Source organism: Passer montanus, unplaced genomic scaffold (genome assembly GCF_014805655.1).
Source record: "Passer montanus isolate IOZ18808 unplaced genomic scaffold, ASM1480565v1 scaffold74, whole genome shotgun sequence".
NCBI lineage: Eukaryota > Metazoa > Chordata > Aves > Passeriformes > Passeridae > Passer > Passer montanus.
Window position 1 is genome coordinate 857,992 of NW_024372592.1, and position 18,642 is coordinate 876,633.

Below are 18,642 nucleotides of genomic sequence, written 5' to 3' on the forward strand. Positions count from 1 at the left end.
TTGCAGTCAGCAGTTATTGTGTTTTTTTTTTCCATTTGCTTTAGATGGAACTGGCTCCTGAGTTTCTCTCTCTAACTCTTTTTTCCTCAAAAGTTCTTGAAATACCTTCTTGCAGTTTCCTTCTGATGTTGTTTCACAGGTCTTAGGGGCATTGAGTGAAATGAAGCAGGATTGGGGCCAGCCCAGAGAATGAGCATCCTGTAAAGGACACAAATGGAGACACTCTGTCTGCATATACTCTAGGAAATATATACATTTTGTCTAGAGACTTCTTACATCAATTATCTTATATTTCAATGTCAGGAGGAGGATGAACAGAATCCCTAAGATCACACCCCCCAGCTACCACATAAGATGCTAAAGTAACATTAGTGTTCCATCAATTTCTCAATTATTTTTTTTAAATTGTATTCTCTTTGAGCAAATTTTAATGTCTTGAAGGATTTTGTTTGTGTGTTTTTGATTGTGCTTTACATTTGCTTTGTTTCCTTTTATTCCTTCTTTTCTTCCCTCTGATGACTAAAATCTGGTTTACAGAACAGGCTGAGAACTGTTGTTCTTGGGCAAACACCTTGTGAATGGCCACTCTGCCTTTCTTCATTGCTCTGAGAATTGCAGGGAAGAGCTGATGATGGGCAGGTTGGAGCAGAAAAACCCTCTGAGTCATGGCTCCACTTTGGTAATCTATATTGTACAGAAAACACCATGGAAGTCATTAGCGGGGTCAGATCTTGTGGTCTTTTTGCAGGCAAAATTCCTTTTGGGAATTTGAGTGAGTAATAGCTGCTGTGCTGCTGTGTCTGTTGCAGTTACTTTTTACTCCAAGCAAAAACTCCATGGAACTCAGTGGAAAGATTCCTAATGAGTAATGCAATGAGACTTGAATCAAGACATCCTTTGTATTATTTTCAGCCTTCTCACCTTGATTTACCCAGGAGGCTGAGGAGAGGCCTCATAGCAGTGCACAGCTTCCTCACCCAAAGGGGATGTGCAGTGGCAGGAGCTGTCTCCTCTCTGGTGACCTGGGGGCATGGCCTGAAGCTGAGTCAGGCAGGTTTAGGATGGATATCAGGAAAAGGTTCTTTACTCAGAGGGTGTTTGAACACTGGAACAGCCTCCCTGGGGAAGTGGTCACAGCACCAACCCTGACAGAGGTCAAGGAGTGTTTGAACAATGCCCTCAAAGCACAGGCTGTGACTCCTGGGGCTGTCCTGTGCAGAGCCAGGGGTTGGGCTCAATGATTCTTGTGGGTCCCCTCCAACTCAGGATATTCTAAGATTACCAGGATCTCAGTTAATGTTTTAGCTCTACTGTTCCCTTAGTGATACACACAGTGCACACAGCTGCTTTGATATTGAGGGAATATTTTTAATATTACCAGCCTCAGTGCTTTGAGGTTGAAGAAAATAGAAATGTTGCACCTAGCACAATCTGCAACCTTTATTTTTTTTATCCTGGGCTTTTGAATCACAAGTTGATTTAGGATGCATCTAGTCAAATTAGCAATGTGTTTTTTGAAGTGATTTCCACCTTGGAGTGAGCAGATTTTTCCTTGGCTCATGAAGCATGGTTTCCTTGGACTTTCTCCTACTACACTCATGGCAACTCAGGCCTCAGGGCCGGAATAAAACTACACTAAATTTACCCCCAAAATATGGTCTTTGAGTCCTCAGCATGGGTTGTTTTCCCCTCCAGAATCACTTTTATTTCTAATGTCCACAGACTTCTAGACCACAAGTTTTCATACTCCTTTTTGGTCACTGAGACTCTTGATTTACTCAAGACTGGTTTTAATCTAGGGAAAAATCAGGGTGGGTGATGAAGGGGCAAGAGGGAACCTGTTTTTTTTTTTTTTTTGCAAAGTTTAGGAGATGTTGGGAAAAGAAACCAAAATAAGTTGTTATTGAAAAAAACCCTGTAAATTAAGCCTTAAAATGTCCTATTTATCGCTTCTATAGAGGTTCTATATGACATTGGGAAACTCAACCCAGTCTTGTCACATGGAAACAGCTACTAAATGTATAATCATCATTAAGATGCCAAATTTTACACCTTGAACTCTGCTTTGTGGGGGCAGAACTCTCAGTGGCACCTCAGAGCCAGAGAGTCTCATGTCTGTATTTATCCTTGAGAATATCAAATACCAAATTCTCTAAAAATACAATGTTCATCTCAACCTGAACTGCAAATCCAGTGCTTAATTTCTTCCACTTCCTCCCATCCCTAAATCTGGGGAGAAGATATGTTATGAAGATAAATCCATCACTTGAGCAGAGTTTAGCTGCAAGTTGATGAGCACCATAGAAAACCCACCAGCTCTGACATCTCAGGACAGCAGGAGGGAGGAGTAAGCAAAATACATGTCCATGGCTCAGGAAGGGCAACGTCCTCTCTGTGCCCTGGATGAGGCAAAGGAAAAAACCAGGTGTGACTGTCATTTGTAGAAGGAACAATAGAGGAGGAGAGTGTGAATAATTCATTCTGGTGTTTCCTAACATTTTGGTGGTTGATTTTTTAATCTTCACACTGTTTTATATTTTTTTTAAATACATTTTTTTGTTGAATTCTTCTGTAAAAATACACACACACAAGTATAGGTGGGTGCTTATGGGTGGTATGGACTCCATACCTTGTCACAAAGGAAAGGGAATGTGTGTTGTGCCTGTGCATTGGTGTGTCTGTACCAGACCTGGAGGGCCCCTGTATCACCTGTTTGTGCTGGTTCTGTGTGTGCCTGTGTGCATATCTAAGCTACAGCTCTACAGAAACCAAGGCACAGCACAAATGTGTAGCAAATTTATACCTGTTTCACACAATTCCCCAAGGCTATGCAGACTCCTGGGTGCATGTTGGATCACTCTATTGTAGAAGTATATTTCCCTTGTTAAAAGTTTAAATTAAGGCTCTGACCTGAAGCTCAACTCATTTTTTTTCTCTCAAGGTACAAAACACCTGGTTATTTAACCTGTCCTTTTACATTTCCACTCTGGGTTACTGTCAACTGCAGAGGCACTGAAATAATTAATGAAAACCTGTCCTCTGGGAAGACAGAAGTGACTGAAATGCTCAGGGAAATTTTGCTTGCAATCCTCACATGCTGGTGTTCATGCTAACGTGGATAATTAGTGAACCACCTGCATGCATATTTGGACTTAGCCCATGACCATTTTAATTCCCAATTATTATTTCATTGTAATATTACAGTGCAACTGTTTATTTCACTGTGTGTTAGAATCATATTAACCTTCTTACACTTCTTGAATGGATAACTCTTTTCCTGCTAAATCACAACCCAGTACATAACTCGGGGTGGTCCCACGGCTGCAGGTAGCACTGCTGCCTGCAGACCTGGATTTCTTTATTCCAGGTCAGAACACAATCCTTCAGCTCCAGTTCTGCTTTTAATTACACTCTTCCCTCATATTCACCAGCCATAGAGGATCTTCTTCTTTCAGCTGCAACCATTGTGAAAAATTAAGAATTCAGAAGAAATGCAGAAGGCACAGCATGGGCTGCTGTGAATGCAGAGGGGTGATGATGACATGTTTTTGACACTGGTGGTTTGTTCCTCCACATGCCAAGACTGCCCACAGCTAGGGAGGGCAGAGGATCCCTCTCTGCAAGAGGTGAAGTTGCCTCTCTTGCAAAACCTCAAGCAAGTTACAGAAGGTCATCCCTCTTCTCCACACATGCATGAATGGTGGCTGATGGATTTACTTCCTGCAGCGTCGCACTGGAGCAGATTTATAGATTCTGTGATAAATTTTAAACTATATTTAGGGACTCTGAGGAAACAGTAATGAATAGATACAGGTCCTGAACTGTTATTCTTGATTGCAGCTGCTTCATAATAGACTTTTTTAAAAAGTATCAGTATGGGACAGGAAGTGGAGTGGAATATAAAATTATGCTGAGCCCAGAGAAAGGAGGATCCTCGAGTAGGAATTGAACAAGACCCATGGGAAAGCCAAAAATGAGGAAGGAGGGACTGAACTTATGATGGATTTCTGAACAGTCACCCAGGGTCTTTCCATTAATAGCAGGCAGGATGTTTTCCTTTATAAAAACCTGATTAAGTTTGTCAGACACTGATAACCTTTCTATAAGGATTTTCATTCTGTGTACTGGATGCATGGACGTAAAAGGGATATTCTTGCCTATTAATTTCCTAGGGTGGTTTTTCTATAAAATCCTGGACATCCAAAAAGAGTTATGCTTCCATCTGCTCTTGCCAACCTTATTTGTATTTAGGAGACCTTTTCCAAAGGGGTCATGGGAAAGGAAGGTGGAAGCCTATGGATTTGATAATGCACATTTGTCCCTGTCATCTCTGCATAGGTACTTCACAGATGTCATGTAGGAATGGTTGTTTTTTGTTTTACAGAGTTGTCCTTTTGCATCAAGAGATGTAAAACCAGTGTGCAGGCTCTGGTGGGGACGTCTCTCCTTATCACTTCATTGGAAAATTGACTGGAAGTTTTGTCACACAAACCTCGAGCAGCAAATTCTGTATCTCTGCTCTGAGCTGCTGTTTCAGTGTCCTGTCTCTCAGCTCTTGCCCGTGGAGTGGACAACACCCAGGTCTTCCTTGCCTTCTGGCTTTAGCAGCAGGTCTCAGATTTCGCTTGCCTGTGGTGCAGAGAATATCTGCCCAAACTGTTGCTGACCTGTCTGAGTGGAAGGAATTGGTCTCTGGAAGATTTTTTTTTTTTTTTTAAAGAATTGAGACAGAAGAGAGATAGGAGGCAACAAGCTTTTCAAGCCTCCTGCATTCTCAAAGACCTCAGGATAGTAAAGCATTTAAGTGCTTGCTTTACTGGAGTATGATAGATCAGCACAGAGTGACTAAGCAGCTCAGACATGATTTATGATGTTTTGGGAGATGAGGAAATCCCATGTTTTCACAGAATTTTCTTTCCATTCCCACTGGTCTACTTGATCCACCTCTCTGACATGATGTCATGCGTCTTCACTGTGCATGGAGAGTGAATAACTTTCCAAATCAAATCTGTCTTCAAACTTTGATGACCAGGTCTTCATGTCAGTGTTGCTAAAATCAGTTGCCAGGTCTTATTCTCTGCTCACTCTCAGGGACTACTGAATTCTCTCTTCAGGTTATTGGATAACCAAATTTTCTCTCTTCTCCACCATAAATCTCATGGCTTAGGAATGAGCTATTTTTCCTTTAAGGCAGTGGAAGTCTGTAGTCACTGACAATCCAGGCACATGAAAGGGAAAACATCTATGATGCCTATAGGAGTTTATTGATTTTGATAAGTGCTCTGGCCGACATCTATCCATATAAACATATTCCTACTGTTGCAGGATAATCAGAAAGATTTCCAGGTGCTTTTGGATAGCTCTGTAATGTAATTTAAACATAATCTTTGACAATTTTTCAGTTTGGTGACTGACTATGGCTTAGGAACATGTGTAGTTTACATAACCTAGGTGGGGGATGTGCCCTCTCCACAGTTTATGGGTATGGAGATATTTATGTTCCCATTACCTGCAGTTTGGGATTAGGAGCAGTGTGAGACACTCACATGTGAGTCTACAGGAGCAATAGCACATTGATGGGGTGAGCACCCACAAACATTACCAGAATGACTTTCAAAATAATTTATTCCGCATTCCATTTGCTAAACCAAAACTTTCCTGTGTATAAAAACACATGATCTCACCTCAAAAGACCCTGCACTCAAGTGTCTGCTTCTTAATTTCTGAGTCTCTTCCCATCTCATATCCCATCCCTAAGGCCTCTAGTCTTGGCTAGATTTGCTACCTGTGCTCAGCAATGCACCTTGAAGCATTAAGTACAGCAGGATAGATTCAGTTGATTCAGAAATATGAATCAACCCAAATGCTGATCTTATGGAAGAGGTGGCTTGTGAAAAACCCCTCTCCTCTCCCTTGAGGTGTTGATGTTGATGCCTCATTTGTCGGCTTTGGCAGAGCCCTGAGCAAAGGTTGGATTTCCTGGGCTGTCAGCCATTCTTGGTCCTCAAAGGAAGAGACAACCTGTTACAGGTGATCAATAGATGCCATTGCCTGCTCTGGTGTGTGAGGCTTTTCAAAAAGAAACTCCCAGGAGGAGAGATTCAAGCCTGGGATGTAATCTTGACCACACTCAGTTGACATTCAGTGAGAAGCAGTTATGAATGTGAGTCTTCCTTCCAAATGTTCACAGCACATGTGCCTCAGGCAATGAAAAAACAGATGAAAAAGAGTTGTCCAATCCTTCTCTGTCACGTTTTTTTTTTTTTTTTGGTACCAGTATCCTGGTATTTTTTTTTCTACTTTATTCCTTTAAAATTTTAGGTGGTCAGGAGAAGTCTATCTCTACCCTCAACTGTCCCAGTGTAATTGGTTTTGGTGGTGTCAGATCTGTGACGCTAAGGTTGGAATTAATCCAGAAAGATATGTCTGAATTGTACCCATTAGTTGAGCAGCATGAAATAGGAGCAACATTTGTTTCCAAACTATATTTGCAGTGAGTATCCAGTAGCAATGTTCCTGGTTTTGAGAAAAGGCTTTTATTTAGAGTCTTCTGATCCCCAAAACCTGCATCAGTGCTCATGGGAGCTGGCCAGTGACTCAGAGGGGCACTGAAAAAACCTGAGGTTTCCTCCTGAGGTCTTTTGCAACAAATTGCTAATTGTTCATTACCAGGACAATTTTGCATGTTTCTCTACCATCCAGGCTTGGTATTAGGTCCTTGGACCAGGATAAATGTCCAGCTGGAGACATGACCTTGTCAGGTAGATCTAATAAAATATGTGTTCTCAGACTTAAGGTTTCCCAGGATAAAAATACAAGGTTTACTTACCAGTAGTCTGGAGTTGCTTGACAGCAAGTAGAGAGAAAAAGATACTTCTAAAGTTTTAATCTTATACATAATTTAGACAGCCTTTTTAGGATGCCATCCACGTCCTGGAAAGGCCCATTTCTTTCATGGAGCAGCTCTACTGAAGATGTGGGCTTTGCCAGTATCTGGAAATGAGAGAGATAAGTCCCAGCCAGAACTGACTGCATGCAAAGCAAGGATGACTTTGCTGGGCTTTGACCTTCCCACAGAAGATTTTCTGGTTAGTTTGGAAGTGGCCATGCACTATTTAACTGCAAGGGATTTTCCAAGGAATACAGTGGATAGGTTAGGAGAGACTCCTAATGCTCCTCTACTAAAAACTTCCACCCAAAAATGGCATCCCAGTAAATCCTCTGAGGCCCAAACCTTTTCAGATCTACACATCTTTGTTTTTATGTCAAAACTGTACTCAGTGCTGCAGTGATTCTTCTTTATGTTTATTATGATCAACTAATTTGCATTAATCAGGTTTTCTTTTTGGTATCAAAAGGGCTCCTGGCAGCAGCAGTAATAATTATAGACACAAAAAATTTTAATATTTATCTTATCTAACATCTGAGCATGTATTTGGAGGGCACCCAGACACAGCAATGATGTTAAAGAAGCTTGAAATGCCATTATATAGGTAAATAAACAAACACATAAATACTTTGATTCTCAGCTACATAAAATTAATGCTTCACACATCTTAAGGGGATGTTATTTCATGGTAAAGCATTGTTAAAGCTCTAAACTCAAGTCAGAACTACTGAGGCCTATTTTAACTTGTTCATTTAACCTGCTGCAATATTATGTCATGTAGACAAAAATCTATCAAGTGGCCCTTAAAAATTGTGTTTATTTTTCCTTGCTCACCTTAGTTTTGACTTTATCTGTGATGGTGGCAGAGACGTTTAGGCTCCAATGCCTAATTTTGTAAATTATTAGGTTCTCATCTTTTTGTACATCTTAAAAATGGAGCTAATTAGCCTCATGTCATCAAACATTGTGAAAACATTTGAGATGTAAAGAATTGTATCTCCTTCATTATGCAAGAATAACAATGCACTTGTGAAGGTGAGGTTAAAAGCTTCAAAGCTAAAAGGAAAGAGTAAAGTCACTGCCATAATAGTACCAACCCCATCCAACTCCAATCAGTGACCTCAGAAATACCAAAAGCCCCTTTACAATAAACCTACTATTGCAGTACTTTGCCATGGCAGGAACAATGTGATGGTCTGTATAAGAAATATTGTTTTCTGAGATTAAAATCCTGATATAGCTTCTAAATCTGCAACCATGCTAACACACAAAACATGGCTGTGCAAAAAAAAATAAAAATCAGTGGTTGTTTCAGTTGTCAGTCTTAAAAAAAGTTAGATATTAATAACATGAAAAATAATTTTGGTTATTAAAGACTGTTGGATTGTGGCAGTGCATTGGGTTCTTCTCACAGGAGCCAAGTTCCTGGTGAGTCAAATAAGTTTGTAGTCTCTCTGAAGCTGGGTTTTGTTTTCAAGTTAGTTTTACTAAAAAAATAACATGTGAAAGGGATGGAGACTAATTTCAAAACTGAGCTAGAAGGTGACAGAAAAAAGCTGTGGAGAAATTAATCCCCAAAGATATAATTTATACATTTTCAAAATATTTAATCTTTTGGAAATGTATTTACTTTCATGCTTAAAAAGCAAAAACTTTTGATATTTCATTTTGTAAAAGCACTCTGCAAAAAAAAAAAAAAGGGATTTACTTCAAAATAACAACAAACCAACCAAAACCCATTATTAAAAAAGCAAATTGATATGAAAATTTTAGGGTCAAACTGAACAAAATATTTTGCCTTAACCTATAATGCATTTAAAAATAATTCAGCAAAAAAGGAAAAACAAATGCTAATCATCTTTAATTTTTTCTATTCCATTTCTAAATGGAATTCCTCCAATAGGAGGGACATTTCTAGCAAAGGGTAATTTTTTACACACCCAGATTATTCTTGGACTTAATCTGCTGTCTTTGTGATCAATAATCAAGGTAGGCCAACACAGCCTGACTTCATAAATCCCATCATTAACAGAGATTGTGACATTTTACTGCTCTTTTTAGGCACCCTATAGAGATATCCAGTGTAAGAGAAGCTTTATTTTATCTATGACTGGCATATTGAATGTACCCATGAATGAGATCACACATTTCTGTCCAGGCAGAGCCATGAACAACGATGGTGCCACGTAAAAAGGGTGCGTGCATACATGTCCAGAGTGAGAAGTTGGACTTCTGGGTTGGGCATAAAATTTAAAGGCTTTAGATTATATAGTTATCAATTCAGATGTCAAATAATTGTACCTCTTTGGTACAATTGAAGATTTCTAAGGCAATCTTGCCAGAAGAGCACTAAGATGTAGAGGACTCAAGGGTTTGCATCTTCTCTTCTCTTCTCTTCTCTTCTCTTCTCTTTCTCTTCCACCACTGTCTTTCCAAGACAAGTTAAGTGTCCCAAAACAAGAGGTTCCAAGGAAAGAAGTAGGTTCCTTTCAATGCAAGGAATCAGTCTCACGTGGTTTCAGAAACCTCATCCTGAAGGGTCTGTATCTTGCCAGGTTTATGGAATGTGCATTGTTTTACTTTAGGACAGACTTTTGGAAGGTTGCTAAAATATTGTGATATAACAGATTCTTCCAAGACATCAGGTACTGATGGGGAAAGAGAAGTCAGCCTACATGAGCCAAAGCTGTGTATTTTCACAAGTCCTTCAGCTGCTCCCCCATAATCCAGGAATGCAGGGGTGTAAATCCCAATCTAATATCTTGGTTATGTTTGTTCTACTACTAATAATAGCTCCACCTACTAGACATGGGGCATAACTCACTGACATTTGTAAGCCCATCTGGGTCTTACAAGTGAGACACAGTATGAATCAAATGTTCTGTAACAAAAACAGTGCTGAAATTTCTAATTTTTTCTAACTAGGGTCTTGCCAGCTTGGAAATGGGGGCTCCTGACAAGACAACCCCAGAAGAGAGCTCACAAATTTTTTCACACCTCGCCTTTTATCTCACACTCCTAAAAAGTTCAGTAAAAAAGAATAAATCTCTTGGGAACATAGGCAGGCTGTGTCCAAAGTTTGATTTAAGAGGGGAACAACCCATCAGGTCAAGAGAAATGGTTAAGTGCAGCAGTGCTCAGTTACCTCTGCGTGACCTTCCTAGCAAACATGGACGGGAGCCTTTCAGCAGTGCTGCAGATGTTGGATGACTCCGCTTGTGCTGTTGAAAGACAGAGGTGATAAATAGCATTTCAGCCACGTTTCTCCCCTCCTTCAGGCAGAATTTGAGAATCTCAGGTATACAGCCCTGGGAGAGTGATTCACGAGGTACCACTCGCAGCGGCTTCCTCCAAGGGAGAAAGCTGACACTTCCAGGACACTGACCTCAAGCCTGTGTGCTTTTTATGTGTTTCAGCACCCTCAGGAAAACCACAATTAGACGTTGCCTCCCTGTATTTAACACTCAGAGATGAGCAAACAACATGGCTGGGGAGCAAATGCTTGAAAAACAAATATCAGAGAGAAAAAACCCCCAACCAACTCTGACACCACTTGGGTAAATTTGAGCTTGTTTGGAAGCGAGCTGAATACCTTTTTGCACCTCCCCACATGATCCCCATGCAGAAAAACAACACCTCAGCCAGAAAAAAAAAAAAAAAAAGGGGCAAACCCACACAGATTTTGTACTTTGTAGAGGCAAATCTGCCTTTGTTATACAACTATGTCTGGCCAGGTTGAGCCTTGCACCCCTCCTCGTGCCTTCCCCTCCCGTGCAGCACACGAGCTCGAGACATTGGCAGCTGAGTGTAGGCAGGATCTCAGATATCATGGCAATATAAATAAATAGAGAATGATGAGATAAAATATACGGGCAGATGGAGGTGCTGATAGTGAGATAGGCTGATAGGGTGGTCAGGGTTACTGTGCTTTAGCACAGGCATAAATACGTGGGTTGTACCCCTTACCCTGGGGGCAAAATATCCAGCATCCAACATGACACACACGTGGCCATTCAGCCAAAAGTACTCCAAAGCCTTTAGGAAGAATAAACCTTACCTTGTATGGAACTTGTATTAAAAAAAATAAATAAAAATTAATGGCATGTATTCAGACAGGCACGGTTTGACCCCAAGGTTTCAAGAAAAAGATAAAACTCCCAAACGATCCAATATTTCCCATACCAATCACCACTTTTTTAGGTAGGCAAATACCCAGTTACTAAGCTGAGAGATGCTTCTATTATGAGAAATGTCCAAATGGCCATTGTAAAAGTGATTTTTTGTTACATTTCCAAACATTCATAGATTGTTTTGGGCTGGAAAGGTCTGTAAAGATTGTCTAGTTCCAGCCTTCCTGCTATGGGCAGGGACACTTTCCATTAAACCAAGTTGTTCCAAGCAATGTCCTTGGACACTTCTGGGGATGGGGCAGTCACAGCTTCTCTGGGCAGTGCTTGCCAGAGTCTCACCACCCTCACAGTAGAGAATTTCTACCTCCTAATATCTAAACCTGTCCTCTGTCAGTTTAAAGCCATTCCCCCTTGTCCTATCACTCCATGCCCTTGCAAACATCTCTTCTTCAGCTCTTGTAGACCCCTCAGGTATTAAAAGGCTGCAATAAGGTCGCCCTGGATCCTCCTCTTCTCCAGTCTGAACACTCAGTTGCCTAAATCTTTCCTTGTAGGAGAAGAGTTTCATCCCTCTAATCATCTTTGTTATCTCCTCTGGCCCTTACTGCTATGAGAACCACCAGAGAAAACATGAGGGGCATGGGGCTGTAGTCTTCTCTTGACACTTGAGAGCTTTCCAGTGTGCAGATGTTAATTGTAGACCTGCACAAGCTCAGTGGTGAACCTGAACTCCTGCCTGAATTCCTTCATCATGCTGTCTGTGAGCCCCTTCCCAAGGATAATGGCCACAAAACACACTCTGGTTCTGGTCTGGTTTGATACAGAGCCTGTCACTTACTGGGTATTTTTGCCAGAGCACTGGTGATGACTGGGAGCACTGTCTTGTTTCATGCTCACTTACTGAATTCAGCTTTTGGTGACAAGCAATTAGCACTTTGTAATCTATGGTGTGGAGGGCAATATATATGTTTTAATAAACAGAATATTTTTACCAGGGACTAAACACTGCTTGAATTTGATGAAGAAATTTGTCACCAAAATAAATAAGGGAAGTGTTTAAAAATCATGGCACATGGGTATTTTTAGGGTAAAATGCTTCCTTTATGAAAAATAACTAAAATGCTTTTTTGCATTTTTCATTTCCAAATGGCATTTTCCTTGAAGGATTGACCTAGTTTATATTAAAAGAAAGAGATAAGAAAGAAAACTTTTAAATGACTTCCAAATGGTACTCAACATTTCATTTTCAGACGAAGAAAATGTTTTGAGCTGACTCAAACGATTTTTGTTGTTGTTTGTTTCATTAAAACCAAATGAAAACCTTCAAACTTCCCGTTTTGCTTTGCTTTGACTCTTGTAATTTTTTCCCCCTGCATTTATTATGCTTGGCCCTGCTGCTGGAAAATGCAGTAATTCTCTGAAGTGAATCACCACTGGTGACCTCTTTGAAAATAGTTTTGGTGATACACCTCAAATATCTCCAATCTTTCACATCTTTCCTCAGGTCTGAGCATTTGTTAATTAAGCATTGCCACAGAGTGCCAAGGGAAGAAACTTATTACCATAAAATGAATGCAGGATTTTATGTGACCCCATTGGAGATATCAGGGCCGTAATTTTTTCCAAGTAAGGAGTAAAACTGAAATTCTTGGAGTGTTTCTTCCTCAAACCACAGTAGGTGATTCTGCACCACTGTTGGGGCTGTCTGTCCATGTAAAGTGGTCAGGAATGCAGCCACAAGTAACTATGGCTTAGAAATTATGATTTTTTAATATGGATAAATGACAGTCTCCAAGCCACAATGTTGCCTTGTCTGGGACATTTCACAGTGGGTAATCAGGCACTGGTGCAAAAATAAAGGAAAAAAAACCCCAACAACTGAACTTTCTGTGGATGTGCAATGCAAACAAAACCACAGCTTTGCCTTCCCCACCCTTGCACCAAAACTATGTTGAGGTTTTGGAAAGTATATTCATATTTTCATTTTCACTCCTCCAAGGTAGGACAAGAAGCAGGATGTGCTGAAATACCACAAAGGGCCGCCCGGTCTGGGGAGGTTTCCAGCACGTTTTTGCAGGGCTCAGGATGGCTCTTGCTCGTGAGCAGGTTTGGAAGTGGGACCTTTCCCCTGAGTGCAAACCTTCCCTAGCCTCGCTGTCCTGAGTGTAAAGATTGAATCTTTGTGGGTGACTGAGAATGGGTCTGGCTTATGGATACAAAGAGGACAAAATAGAATCTTAAATTCCTAAACTAGAACGGAAAAATCATAGAATATGCTGAGTTGGAAGGGACCCACACGGATCATCAAATCTGACTCTTGGCCTGGCCCAGAACAGCCCCAAGAACCCCAGCATGTGCCTGAGAACATTTTCCAAACACTCCTTGGGCTCTGGCAGCCATGCCCTGGGGCCTTGACCACTTCCAGACTGTTCCAGTGCCCAACCACCCTCTGGGTGAAGAACTAATGTTAGCTCAGCCCTCGCCAAGTTTTTATTGAGGATGCAAAAATTTCTGTTCTCATTGAAATCAGGGTAATTTTTATACCAATCTTAAAACAAAGCAGAGGTGAGCCAACAGATAGGGACCAACAGCACAGGAGTCAGGGAGAATAAACCAAGATTATTTAATAAGAGAATTACAGTCTTTTATTTGCATTGTTTCTTTTCCCCAGCTCCAAGCTTTGCATAAAGCTGTCTTTGTTAAAACATTGTGTTAGGCTTCAGTCTGGGATTGGCAAAAAGACCTTAATGCTGGGGTTTAATGCAGAGCAAAAACAAGGTATAGTTGCTTTAAATGAAAATCAGGGGTAGGCAGCCTCCTGAGAGCCTCAAAGTTTAAACAAATTACAAGAAGTATTTCTCAGGTGAAATTGGAAAAGGTGCTCTGTGATGCAGAAGAGTGGCCATGAGTCCTCTGTGTTCACACCATCCTGGGTATTGTAAGAAGCTTTCTTGTGAAACTGTTTGCCAAATCAGAAGTCCTAAATTGAAATGTGTTGACAGAAGGAATCTTACTACTTATTTATAATTTGAATACATCTTGAGGCAGGTTATGAGATGATGTGGGTAAGCCATGACCCACCCTCCTTCCTTCCTCCCCGTGTCCTGGTGCTCATTCCAGCACTGGCCAGGGCTCTCAGGGCTTTTGGCATTTTGGGTGCTGATGCTGAGCATCATCCTTTCACCCTGTGCTTCAGAGGGGAGAGAGGGTGCTGGGAACTTGGCAGGATCAGGCCCTTCACCTCATGCAATCCCATGACCCGAGGGAGCCCACACACGGATTTGTTCTGTAACACATAACAAACAACCTCGTTTTACTCAGAGGGAGGGAGATGAGCACTTTGAGCAAATGATGCATTAAATCAGGGCTGCCAACTGCACCTTGATGTGAGTGCTTTATGCCAAGATCTGTCTATCTATCTATATAATCTTTTATATTCCCAGCTCTTCCTGCTCATCTATCTATCCATCTCTTTCACTCCCTCCCTGTATGTATTTTCCTTATTTCAATCTCTTTCTGTCTATCTGTCAGTTAATCTATCTACTTATTTTGATGTCTGTCATCAGAATAACATCTGTTAGGGTGTTTTAACTGTGCTGGCAAAGGACACATTACAATTCCCTTGACACAATTACAGTTTCATGGAAGTCAGGCTCCAGTTTACCTTGACTGAAATCAAGTGAAACAGTCGGGAAGTAGGTTTTATTGTCCAGTGGTCAGAGTCTGGAGATGCACTATAGGGCTAGGATCTAGCCCATGCTCTGCTGTGGGGTTGTCTCTTTTCAATCCCTCATGAAGTTTTCTTTAATTTCTTTTTCCTCTTTTCTACACTCTCCAGGCCTTCTGTCAGCACCATAAACAGGTTTCTGGTTTTTGTCTGGAAAATTGACTCATGGGCTCTCTGGCACATGTAGATGTGACACTTAGGGAGGGACATGGTTTTGTGAGAGTGGCAGTCATTGGACTTGATGATTCTAAAGGTGTTTTCCAATCTATATGATTCTATGATCCCTGGTGCTACTGAAGTGAAATTACATGTTGTTTTCCCCCCACTCTGCTCTTACATGTGAAGGGTACCCTCCATTTCTCTCTAAGGGCATCAAGTGTGGACCTTGGAGTATGGAGTCATTTTGCATTTGCATTTGAGTGTGGGTAATTGCTTGTATCCTCTTGTCTCCAACTATCACATTTTTATTCTTTATTTATGTTTTGCTTTCTGTCCTCTGAAAGCAAATGAATCTGACCCTTTCTTTTCTTCCTCCATCTCCTGTCTCTTTGTTGTCCCCATGTTTTACTCTCTGTATGTGGTAAAACACATGCTTAGCTTACTTGGATTGTGTTCCCATGTATTAATTTCTACAGCCTGCAGCGAGCCATGAAAACCCATCTGAGCAGGGAAATAACAGTAGCTGTGCATTGGCTGGTAAAGGCAGAGGAAGAGTTTCAATGTACACAAGGAAATCGAACCTCTGATTTGCATAAGACTAGACTGAGCTAATTTGTTGAGTGAATAGATAGATGAGGAACAAAAACATGCCTTAAAGCGTTGCATGGATTTTTACTGCAGAAACCAGTACCCAAAATGACTCAGATCCAAAAGAAAAGCTGTCAGAACCCACTGTCTGCTGCTGCTGCTGGAGCTGGTCTTGATCAAAGGGTGAATAAAAAGCAATATTCATCTGCTCCATGAAACCACAGTCCTGGGGTTTGAAAGGCATCAGGGAGCCACCTGGCATGAAAGGATGCTCCAGAAGTGATGGTAAACCTAGGGATGTGTGTGGGATTATTCTAAGTTCCTGCAAAACCTAAGTTCATTATTTTTTGCCAGAGTTTGCAAGCCATATAAATCTCAGAGTTTGTCAGAGAAGTTTTGCTAGAGAAGAACAGAGTGAGGCAGATGGGAACATGATCTCATTTCCTTTCCTTTCCCAGTGAAGTGCTTGCCACTCTTGCAGACAAAACTTAAATTTCTCAAGGGAAATGAAATCAATGGAAGTCTCTGGGACTTACCCTCTTTGTTACCTATGAAAGAGACAGACTTTAGGTCTGTACTCAAGAAACATGATCATGTTCAGCAGTGGACAGAGAGAGACTTGATATTAGCCATCACATGAATGTATACGCACTTGTGAGATATATAAGAGTGCATTTATGTGTGTGTGTGTGTATTATATATATATATATATATATATATATCTATATATATAAATCCAGCTGAGTAGGTTTTCCATGTTGAATGAATACCTGGGATCCCCAAGATCAGACAGTTTTATGAAACACACTTTTGCTAAGCATTTGCTATTTTCTCCATCAATTTTATTTATTTAACTAACAATAAAGAGTGATCTCTGAGCAAGAAAGAAAATAATCATTTCTCGATGCGAAAAAGCTCTAAAATAATAAATGCCAAGAGCTCGCTGAGATGAAAGTCCTGAGGTGGTTATTCTGGAGGAAGGGAAGCTGCTTTGTGGAAGTGCAATAATATTTTCCTTGCCTTAAGACTATGAAGGCTTTTCTGTTCAAGCTTTCCCCTGGAGCTTTCGCAGGATACGGCCGTGTTATTGCACCTTTGATAGCGCACAGCCGGGCGATAGCTGCGCTAGCAGGTGTGTTAAGGGTTGTAACAAAACTTTACAGTCAGGGCTTGTTTTCAGGAATCCGTTTGATTATGTCTTTAATTATGTTTGATTTATGTACGGCGAGGTGGCAAGAGACCGCAGCAGACCTGCAGCAAGCCCGTCCCTGTAGATGAGGTCCTGGGTGGCTCAGAAGCCTCGCAGTGATTCCAGCTGGAGGTTATGTGAGACCCCCAGGTTGATGAGCTGGGTGTTTATGGAGGCAGTTGCCTTTGCTGCCTGCCTTTGGCTTGCTGCTGGCTGAAGACAATGGGTCTGGTCCTCCCAGTGTCACTGAAAGCTTTCTGAACACCTTCAGATGGAGGTGGAGGGTCATGGTCCTCCCAGTGCCACTGAAAGCTTTCTGAACACCTTCAGATGCAGGTGGCACAGGGACCACCTGACCTCTCTGTAGAGAGAAGAATGGAAGCAACTGTAATACTTTCCTGAAAAAAAAATGCAGAAAATAACATGAGAAGGAACTTCATGGGTGAGGGAAGTCAATCCTTCACTCCCTGAGGTGTCTGAAGACAGGTTCAGCTCTTCTCCTTACAGGTTGATATTTGTCAGCGCGTCCTAAAATCTCCTCTTTCAGTGATTAATGCACTCACCATTAGAAATAATTTCTCTTGTCTTGTCTGATGGCTCGCAGGAAAAACAGAATACTTCATAGTATCCCTAAACCACCAATTACTTATTAGTTACATGGCAATCCTAGGAGATCACAAGTTGCCCCTCGGGGAAGCCATTATCCATTATGGAAAATAATGATCTGACTTTTGGATAACTGAAAAGGGGAGGATTATAAGCAAGGAGCTTGATTTGTCAGGGAGCTGCCAACCATTTCATAGCTGGGAATCACAGAGAAGGTATTTTCTTTGCTGGCAAACCACAAGGGAAAAATATGCAGCTATCCAAGGGGTTCATGACCCTGGGTACTTTGCTGGGGTTGCTGCTTTTCCACTGGGCATTGGCAGCCCACCGACCTATGGAATATCCAATGAGACCAGTGAGATATGAGCTCTGAATGTGAGTGTGAAGATCCAAGTGAGGACTTGGATCTTCAGGGGGAGGAACTATAAAACCTTGCTATGTCAACAGGTCTATGGGTACTGCTTTTGACTCTTCATAATAATTTTCCAAATTCATTAGCTATGCACAAAAAGCTAACAGGCATCTTTGCCCTTGCAGGCCCATTATATCCATGAGACATATGTGTCTGTTTTACAAGTGACTTTCCACATGGTCATGTTCTACATATCCTCTCTGCCCAGGAGAGATCTGTCCTTTTGTTTTTTTTTTTTTTTCCTGGATATTGTGGTATGTATTGTCCTTCTTCCCGTGACGTGAAAGTGTGCAGTGGGAAAGTGTAAATTGACTGATTTTGGTATATTGATATCCTGTTGAAAGTATTTGAGATTCTTCAAAATGATTCCTTAATTAACTACTGCACTAATGAACACAATAGGGCTCAGTAGATTTGTAACCCCTTTTGTAGTATGTTCTCCAATCTTCTCTTCAAGTCCCTAAGAAAATACTAGATGTCTCTGGATGGAAACCTGTGCCTCTGCATGGTCTGCTCCTGACTGAAGTGGGTCCCCCTTAGGGAGTCTGAATCTGATTAAACAATTCCTTCACTGGGTTTTCTGTACCCCATTTCACTTCTTAAAGGAAATAGTTTGTCCTTCTTTGTGTGCTCCTGCTCTTTTCTCAGTCTTCCTTTCCTCAGGAAGATTCTAGCAGGAAAGCTACTACTGAGCTTACTGTGCAATCAAAGTGGCTGTATATTTAGGAGAGTGTTTGGAGTAGGAAAATTGGGGGGTTAATTAGCTTCACCACTGAATACCTGTCAGGATTTTGTTGCAAAGCTGTATCTGTGGTTGATGAAATGTGCAGGAGACAATGAGTTCATATGGCTCTGGCATCCACCTACTCCTGCCATACGCCCTAGGAAGCCTCAGTGTGTGAAATGCCCAAATACCTGAGATCCTATTGCACCTTTTCTCCA